Source organism: Oreochromis niloticus, linkage group LG12 (assembly GCF_001858045.2).
Source record: "Oreochromis niloticus isolate F11D_XX linkage group LG12, O_niloticus_UMD_NMBU, whole genome shotgun sequence".
Taxonomy (NCBI): Eukaryota; Metazoa; Chordata; class Actinopteri; order Cichliformes; family Cichlidae; genus Oreochromis; species Oreochromis niloticus.
The window spans coordinates 5,566,807-5,575,516 of record NC_031977.2 but is presented as its reverse complement, the minus strand read 5'-3'; the positions used below and the strand labels follow the sequence as shown (position 1 = coordinate 5,575,516).

At 39.2% G+C, this 8,710-nt stretch overlaps 1 non-coding gene across 1 annotated transcript; it reads right to left on the bottom strand.

Moving 5' to 3' along the window:
• Positions 1–7,859: 7,859 nt before the first annotated feature.
• On the bottom strand, positions 7,860–7,978 carry LOC112841897 (5S ribosomal RNA). The gene has a single exon (XR_003213367.1). It is a non-coding gene; the product is annotated as a 5S ribosomal RNA (ribosomal RNA).
• Positions 7,979–8,710: the final 732 nt, after the last annotated feature.

Sequence of the window (8,710 nt, the reverse complement as noted above, 5' to 3'; positions counted from 1 at the left end):
TACTAAGTAGCAAGAAAAAAACCTGATAAATAATGGATATTTTGAGCTAGAACAAACTAAAATAGATGGAAAGAGCTGGCATATAAAGAAAAACAAACTGACAAGAGACAAAAAGGTCGAGGCTTGTTTGAATGTGATTTGTTCCCACTATCTTTTGTCCTTTTCTATTTGATGTGTTATATGATTTAATTTAAGCTGAATTACTAACACTTTGTATTGTTGTCACTATTAATGTTCATATCTCCCACCATCGTCGTCGTCAAGAAATGAAACGCTAAACTATTTCACTTTGTATGTGCCACTTTGGAGAGAGTGTAATAAAGAAGATCAAATAAAGACGATATGATTCAGCGAGAGGAGCCGTAACCGGAGCAGTCACGGTTGGGCTGCCAGCACAGGCGGCCTGTCTATTGAAGCGACACTGGATCCAGAGCGGGACAGTGTTTGGACAGGTCTGGGCGACGCTGCTGCGTCAGCGGGACAGACACTCTCTCCTGGCTCGTCCCGTCTACTTCAGCTGATGAACACAACCTGATAGGGTTCAGCAAATGCTTTGAGAGGGCGCTGACTGATATCAGCTAGCCAGCTGCTCAGCCCAACAGCGAGCGAGCTGACATCCCATTGACAAGAGGTTTTCATATCTTTTCCTGGGGAGCACACGCACTGCCCCAACACACATACACACTTGTTTGTGCATGCCTGTATTTCTAGAGCTCAGAAATGACAGATCCATGATGTCAAACTTCTACCAGAAAAGTTTTTTTCTTTTAAGTAGATCCAAGAAACATAATCATGATGGTAGATCACATTGTTACCTCAAGGTTTCTGGTATGCTACTTAATTCCTTCTGTATGAGTTACAGTCCAAAATCATTTCTTTTTATCTAATCCTGAGCCTTCATCTATTTCAAGTGAGACATTTTATTTTTTATCCTTTTGAAACCACTCTCTCTTTAAGGTAGCTTTCTTCTGATTTGTGCACACACACAACAAGAAGAAGATTAATAACAGTCCTGTACTTAAAAACGGGATTTGTGGCACAGTGACATAAACTCTCATGTAACTGTGGGGTTTTTTAGTTCATTTCCTCCGTCGCCATGCTAACTTGCTCCAAAACAGCTTATCATTGCAATAAGTGATAGGACATGTGTCTGCTGATCAACTTATTCTCCAGTAAATACCAATGTTATAAATGCAAATCGTTTTATACCTTCTCCAAACCTGAATCCTGGGTGGCTGTGGCACAGGAGGTCAGCTACTAATTAGAAGGTTGGTAGTTTAATCCCTGATTGCGTCATTCTATGTGCCAGAGTATCCTTGAGCATGATACAGAGCCCCATGTTTTTCCCGAAGTTCATCAGAGTATGATTGAAAGAAAGCACTTAAATGTAGCAAGAGGTGCATGTGTGAATGGGTGAATGACACCTATAGATTCATTGTATAAAGCATTTTCAGTGCTCAATTAGAAAAGTGTTACATAAGAACGCATCCATTTACCATTTAATATATCTGAAACTTTGAACTGGGTAACCTTATGCTGAATTTGCATTCACACTGTTTAAAACTGCAGCTGCTGCTGAAAAAACAGGACTAAAATGTGCAAAGAATAGGCCACTAACGCCTTCATTTAACTGTAATCCCTGTGCAGTGATGAGTAGTAATAAGTGAGTTAACTGACACAGTTTTTTTTTTAAAGTTTTGACTTTTGACTTTTTTTTTGTTTGTTCTGTTATTTTAATCAGAAAAACCTTTTCAGCACTTTAGCAGTGTTACTGACCAAACAAATCTTTTAAAGGACACATAAATTCATGCAGCATTTTCATAGCCTATCTATGAAACCATCACACACTCACACAGTGCTTTGGCTGAAGGAGCAGTGTTTGCATTGTGAAGAATCTCTTACAGTAAAATATTTGCAGAATCAGCTGCTCTGCTTCCAGTAGGCCGGACCAAGTTTGGTCACAGGCTGTCAACACAGCCTCTTTCATGTGAGCCTGCTTAGCACTATATTGGGAAAACATGGATGACTTGACAAGTACCTTTCTGTGACTCCTTAGCAGTATTGCTGATATTACAGAGAATGATACTAGATGTGAATTTGCTTTGCAGTAAAATCCCCAGATCACACAGAGCAAATCAAACACAGTCCTGTATGCAGAGAGGGCGTAATCAGCCACACAAAGCCCGAATGATGCCAAAACAATGACACCCTGCTACTAGCCATCTTATCTCCTTCAGCATATGTACGCCCAGTGATAACTGGTGCATAATGTCAGCTGTGCACAAATTTGCACAGGAAGAAGAGAGTTCAAAGTCACCTGATCCAGCTCTAATTATCTAACCTTTAAAGTAGCGAGGTTGTCTGTCTCCGAATCCAAACTGGGAGCTGGTTCCACAGAGTCTGGAAGCTGAACACTCTACCTCCCAATCTACTATATACCCTAGGAACCAATAGCTGGATTTAACAGGAAGACTATGGACAGAAGCTAATATGTATAATAATAATAACAATAAAAATAATATACAAAAATATGTACTTTCTAACTAACACATACATAACAACACCTCAAAGAATGCATCAGGGACAAAGTGGGGTTTAGTCTCTTGCCTGGAGTGTGGTGGTGTGCATGTTTGTTTATATAAACGTCTTTTCAAATATATCAGTTATATATATCTTTTCACCCTGTTTTAATGTGTTTTTATACCTGTGAAGCCTTTTCAACCTTTGAATGAGATTTCTGGCTATACAACTGATTTGATGTGACCCTGGTAATCATTAAAACAGGGTTAAACACATTCTTGTTATTAACCACAGCAGTCTGACCTTTGCTGCTAAGCTACCCAGCTGACCCCTTGTGACTTTTTCTCATGCCACTCCACTGAGTCTATGGAAGTGTCTTTTCCCCTTTTTATCATTTCTCTCATTTAGTTTTCCCTCATCTTAAATACAGAGTTTGTCCCTCCATTCTAGATGTAGAGCAATCTGCAAGCTTATACAAGTTTGTTTTGCGCTATTTTGTCTTTTTATAGAAGAGACAAAAGAAGTAATCTAAAATATTCTAGTGCCTTAAAGTTGTACTCACAGGTGTCTCAGACTGTACAAAAGCAGTGATTCCTTGTGCCTCTGAAAATGCTTTTTTTGAATTTAAGTGGTTTGTTTTAGGATTGCAGCCTTCCCAAGGTGCAGCACTCTTTACACTTGGGGCATTGTTTGTGTAGAGCAGTATTTTCACTAACCATTAGACTAATTGAACCATTATAAGCTTAAGAGAAACGGAAACCCTCGGGTGGTCTTTACAAATTAATTTGTCTCAAATCTGTCCTAATTATCACATGGTCCATAAAGTGTTGGCTTTTTCTTGGCAGCTACTTGTTTGGTGGTGAATGGCAGCTGAAGACTCATATTACATGGTTTATTTTTTTCCAAATAAGCCCAAGTTGAAGATTTAGGAATAAATATTATATAAACTTTAATTAATTCTCTGTAATTGAATCCTCATGAGTGGAAGATGAAAGAGTGACATTTGACTGGAACAAATTTCTGTGCCATTTAATCCTAGCAGTCAAAACCAATTTAATGTTACAGCTGTGCAGCAGGCTGGTTATTATTTCCTTGACCTTAGAGTCTCAAACGCAAAGTCATCAATCAAATTAGACGGACCTCTTCCCTCTGAGTTCTCATAGCACGTTTCCCAAAGTTAGTCTGGGATTAAATGATCAGAAAATGGAATAACATGTGAAAACAGGCAGATTCTCGAACAGAGGGAGCATCTCATCGCCTCTGCATCATATTTTTAAGCCAGCTCTGTGCCCTACTATACCAGGCGAACCAATCAAAATTCACACTAATGCAACTGACATTTCATTTGTCTAGAAAAATCCAAACTCCAGGGAATATGTTGCAGATTGATCATCTGTCTCCATTTTTGCTTCCACTGTTCAATCTTTTCTCAAACACTTGAAAAAGAGCAGGAAGGAGGATTAGCATATGACAAGCTGAATCTAGCATGTCAGAAGACCATGTTTCCATGCACATATAGAATTCTTGCCACCATAATTTTTTTAATTTTCCTTCCAATATATCAAAAGTACACACAGATGTATTTGCTTTCTGAAATGTCACCTCGCTGGCATTCATCCACTCCTCTCATCAGTATAGCCACACAGGAGATCTGAAGAACATTTCTCTTGGGCAGATTTCAGTTATACAGTAATGTGTGGTGCAGTCCTTGTTTTGTACTGGCTAAACTCTGATGCTTTGGTGTCTATTACGCTCTCCTCCTCCCCTCTCTTTCCTGTCCTGATCATTAAACTGAAGGAATCATCAAATGCCAACAAATTCTAAATAAATCTTTTCATTTACATGTGAGCTGTGTTGTTTATCCAGTGACTTCATATAGTCTTTTTCTTCCGACTGCCCCCTGAAGGGGTCATCACAGCAGATCATCTGTCTCCATCTCACCCTATCCTTAGCATCATACCAATCTTCTGCATGTCCTCCTTCATTATATCCATGAATCTTCTCTGTGATCTTCCTCTTTTCCTCCTGCCTGGCAGCTTCATCTCCATGTCCATCCTGTGTCCAATATATCCACTATCCCTCCTTTGCATATTTCCAAAGCATCTCAGTTTTGCTGCTCTTTCTCTGTCTTCAAACTGCTCAACAAGAGCTGTCCTTCTGATTCACTCATTTCTAATCCCGGTGTCTCCCAGTGAAAACCTTAACACCTTCAACTCTGCCACCTCCATCTCCTGTCTTTTTCCTGTCAGGGTCAATGTCTACAAACTATACATCATAGCAGGTTTCACTACCATTTTTTCCACAAATTACCCCCAACACTCATCTCCACCCACTCCACCCTGCCTGCACTCTCTTCTTCACCTCTCTTGTGCACTGTCCATTCCTTTGGATGGTTGGATGCTTTCTGCTTTTCATTCTCTTCATAGCTTCCCCTTACTTCCTCCTTACTAGCCCTTTGCATTTCCTGATTCACTAATTATCCTTCATCTCTCCTCGTATTTCTATTTTCTTTATTTGTCAGCTTCTGAAAGTACTCCTTCCAGCTTCTCAACACTGTCTTCACTTGTTAGTATACTTGCATCTTTATCCTTAACCACCGTCACCTGCTGCACATCCTTTCTAGCTCGATCTCTCTGCCTACCCAATAGATACAAGTCTTTTTCTCCTTCCTTAGTGTCCAACCTCACAATGCAACTCAAAATAAGCCTTTTCCTTTTTCTTTGTCACATTTCTCTTTGTTGAATGCCTAGCTCCCCAATACTTTCTTCATCTCCCCGACTATCCCACCTTTTCTTTGATAGCATCTTCTGTTAAATACATTTTTGTACTTCCTCATTGCACCACCAAGTCTCTTTGTCCTCTGTCCAAACCACACCAAAGTTTCCCTCACTACTTCAGCTGTCAGCTTCCACTATTTAATCCTTGCCTCTGCCTTCACTCACTTCTTCTTGGTTTCGAAAGACATCCTACAGACTACCATTCATTGCTGGCTAATTTCATTATCTCCTGACACCACCTTGCAGTCTCCTGTCTTTTTCAGATTGTACCTTCTACATCAGATGTTGTCCACATGTGTGCACCTTTGTACACTCTTTTACATCACCATATATTCCTATAGTATGAGTTCACCACAGCCACTTTTATCTATTTCCAATAATCTGGGTAAACAAGGCACAAGTTGCAAAGTGTTGACCAGCAAAAATGAAAAAAAAAAAAAAAAAAAAGCTTACTATTCACTTTAAGAGAAAAAACAGAGAACTTTTCATTCTAAGATGCCAGTACCACCAAGGTCACTGCCACTAGTAAGTCTTTATGCCTAAATTTGTGGATCTGGGTTTAGAAAAACAGCATTTAGTAGAGCCTGCAGACTTCATATAGAGACATTTTTCTCCTTTTATGATAACAACTCTTCAAATGGAAACTGCCTTTAATAGAAATGCCATTTCTATACTACAAAGCATCTTTTGAAGGAAGCACAATTGTGACCCAATTACATAAAAATGAAAAAACAAATTAATTTATGCATTTGGGGGATGCAGATACTTTGATTTTTATCTGATCTTGAGGTATGATGGATAATCCATGGGTGGTAGAGATGGTGTTGTGATGGTGTAGTGTGGCCCTTCTCCTTCTTTTACAAGTTATTTATTTTGTATTTTTTTATTTTCCCATTTCACTGGTGACAGTGCCATGAATTTTTAATGAGAAGTCTTGAGGTTTGCAGAAACCATCCCCGAACCGGAGACAACTAAATGGAGGAATTCATCTTCTGTCGCCAGCATGTTCCCAGTTACATTCAAGATGGGCAATATTCTTAAAGAGGTATGCTTCATTTTTTTTTATTGAATATGCTTTATAGCTTTTCTATCGACTTCTGTGACTGCTCCCTCTCTCTTTTACCCTGTCTGAATATGAAACACATTTTCTCTCTGTTACACACACAAACACTTTGGCCTATCATTTATTCCTTGGGATTTAGTAGTGACAGTTCCATTTACCCCATGGTGGGTGTCAAGAGCTGGACAGTCTTCAGCCAACCCATCTTGAACGGAGACTGCATTCAACTCTACTTAGAGATAATCTGCACTTCAAATGACTCTTAATTGCAATACCAGAAAGTCTTCGCGCTTAATGTCAAACCAACTGCCAAGCAGAGAGTAGCACAACATGACATTAAGTACCAATTGTATCAAACTGTGGTTACATTACCAGTTTTTTGTTTTATTTGAAATATTTTTCCAATAAAAGCTAATCCTTAAATGCCAACACATTCCTTTCATGTTACTTATTTCATCAGGATCTCACTGACAAGTTTCAACACAACGTGATATCCTGACAACACACAGTTACCTGCTAATAGAGAACCTAAAAAGATGAAAGTGTCTAATAAGATGAAGACATGCAGATGTGAGCCAGTAGGTCTGGAAAAGCAGAAAACACTGAATTATACACATACACACAGGCTTGAGCCTCCACTGGAACAATCCCATAACTGTCATTAGAGGATTCCAGCAGTACTGCCCACCCAGCCTGAAAATCAATAAGCTGGCAGCCTCTGGCCCAGAGCACATAATGGTGTCATCAGCACAGGCAGCAGTCAATACTGATAGGAGAACAGTGATTACAAGCTCTGTGTAATATTTAACCAGACAAAGCTGGTACGGTGGCAGTAGGGTGTAAGCACTGTTTCCTACTGGGTTACTGAGAAGCCCCGTGGTTAAATGTTTGGTTAAATGTTTGGTGAACACACCATCCTGATTTTGCTAAGTCATCAGTACAGATTAGCATTAGCACTGCTGTAATTTTATTGTTGTTAAATGACGTTCAACATTCAGAAGCGAGAAGAAAGGCAGGCTATGAAATGTGCAGCATGTTCCATTACATCGCTTTATTATAAGGTTTTTTTAATACTAAAAACTTGGAGGTAAAGAAAACTAAATGAGTCTAAAATATCTATGCGAGTTTGCTATTGCTGCCATCATGACCTTTAGTTCACAAATATTACGCTTAAATGCTTTTTCAACACTGAGTGAATGATTGATTAAAACTGTGGGGCAGGCCAAAATGGTAAATGGACTGGTTCTTATATAGCGTTTTTCTACTCAATCTGAGCACTCAAAGCACTTTATACAACTAATTCATTCACCCAATCACTTTTTCTAATCTGTTAGTGCCTATCTAAGATTCATACTCCGATGGATGCATCGGAGAGCAACATAGTCTGCATGCCTAGTATCTTGCCCAAGGAATGCAGGCTAAGGGGAAGCCAGGAATTGAACCACCAACCTTCCGTTCAGTGGATGACCTGATCTACTGCCTGAGCTACAGCCACCCCACAAAGCTTACAGCACCTGGTATTCCCAAGCGGTCTCTCATCCAAGTACTAACCAAGCCCAATCCTACTTAACTTCCGAGATCAGACGAGATCGGGCGTGCTCAGGGTGGTATGGCCGTAAGTCGTAAAGAAGTTTGAGAACCAGAGCCTTAAAGCAACAGACTGTAGAGAAAAGATGGAGTTATCCACTTGTTATTTTTTTTGGCATTACTATTACTTTTCAGTCCTGGAGTCCTGAGTTGTGGTAGTCTGTCCCTGTGGGCACAAGTGGTAATCAGAGTACTCTTTTGCTGGCCTGAAATCCACATTAAAACACAGAGGAGATTAAGCCTTTGTTAATTAAGCTGCTAATAAATTGTGGAATAAACTACCTACTTCTGTCAGAATCTCCCCAAAAAGACACTTTCCAAACCCATTTTTATTCGTTATTACTTTTCATATCTGCTGCTTTACTTGTTTTTTCTCATTTTGTGTTTTCTTTCTTAAATCCACTTTAGTGTTTTATGTATTTTACTCTGTTTAGCTGTATCGCACTGCAACAGCTGGCTGTTTTAAATGTGCTTATAAATAAACTTGACTCAGTTCTAGATGTAAACACTGAACTGAAGTTTGCTTATTAATAACATCGTGCTATCTTATACTTTGGTAGAAGCATAATTCACTGATGCTCACAATTATTTTAAGTCCTAAAGTATCTGAGTGTGTTTCAGATCAAGTTCAACATGAGAATTTATTTGCTGTATGTGCAAATTTTGTATTGTTAACAGTTATTGATGCAAATGCTAAACTCCAATTGCAAAGAAAGCTCATTTAGGTTATGAAGAATGGGGTTGGTTTCCTTAATGTAAAATAAGA